Here is a 1,120-nt window from a genome sequence, read left to right as displayed (position 1 = left end):
TGTCGAATTCCTGCATAATATTATTAATTTTTATTTTTCTATTTTTTGTGGTCTCTTTTCTTTTCCATTGCCCTTTCTTCATTTTTTCTCTCTCTCTACTTTCATCCTACCCAACTATTTCCTGCTTTGAGATTAGGACTTATTTAACACTACCTGTGATTTCCCACATCAATCTATTCATATTTTTTACCCACATCGCTCCCTAACCCTAATAATTTCTGGTTTTCCAAATTCTTCTTTGCGGTTCATAGCCCATTAACATATAGTTGTTTGATATTGAATAGATGTATCTGTTGAACTAGATTGTATCTGTTGAACTAGATTGTATCTGTAGAGTATTGACTGTGCAAATTCAGACTTTGGCTGATGCTTGCCTCAAGATAGTGTTCTAGCACAAAACTGGTGCTATTTTCATCTCAAATGGGCAGAGTAAGACGGAAAAACACAAGAAAAATGACAAGTCCGTGTATCTCAATTCCCAATCTTGATAATCAGGGGACAGAACAGATAATGAATAATCCAGAGGAGAGTTCCCAAATAGCTCTACAAACACTGTTGGCAAACATGGTAAATGAAAAGATTGAAAACTTACAAAGGACTCTGTATGAGCATGATAAGGAGAAAGAGGAGGCAATCCAAAAGTTTATACAGGAATATCATGAGTGTGAGGAAGCTACTCAAAAACTGATACAGGATTTGCGTGAGAAGCTTGAGAATACTCAAAGAGAAAGGGAGGAATGGCGTGAGCAGGCTGAGAACACTCAAAGAGAACTACAGGAATCCCATGAACGGGAGGAAGCTAATCAAAGAGTAATACAGGAATTGAGAGAGCAGAAACAGAATACAAAAATATCACTAAAGGCATTCATGGAATCTATTAACAACAAACTGCTGAATCACGAGTGGGTCATGGAAGAGATTAGAAAGGAAATTCAAATGCTCATACTATTCAACAAAAATGAACACACAAATTACCAGCTCCACTGAGACATAGCAAAGGTAGGACTCAGAGGCAAGTTTATACCTCTGAGCTCCTACATCAACAAATTGGAGAGATCTGAAACCAACAATTTAATGACACATCTAAACCTCCTTGGAAAAGAGCAGTAAGATAAACCCC

This window comes from Dipodomys merriami, unplaced genomic scaffold (assembly GCF_024711535.1).
Source record: "Dipodomys merriami isolate MVZ:Mamm:240054 unplaced genomic scaffold, mDipMer1.0.p SCAF_736, whole genome shotgun sequence".
Taxonomy (NCBI): domain Eukaryota; kingdom Metazoa; phylum Chordata; class Mammalia; order Rodentia; family Heteromyidae; genus Dipodomys; species Dipodomys merriami.
This window is presented reverse-complemented; position numbering follows the sequence as displayed.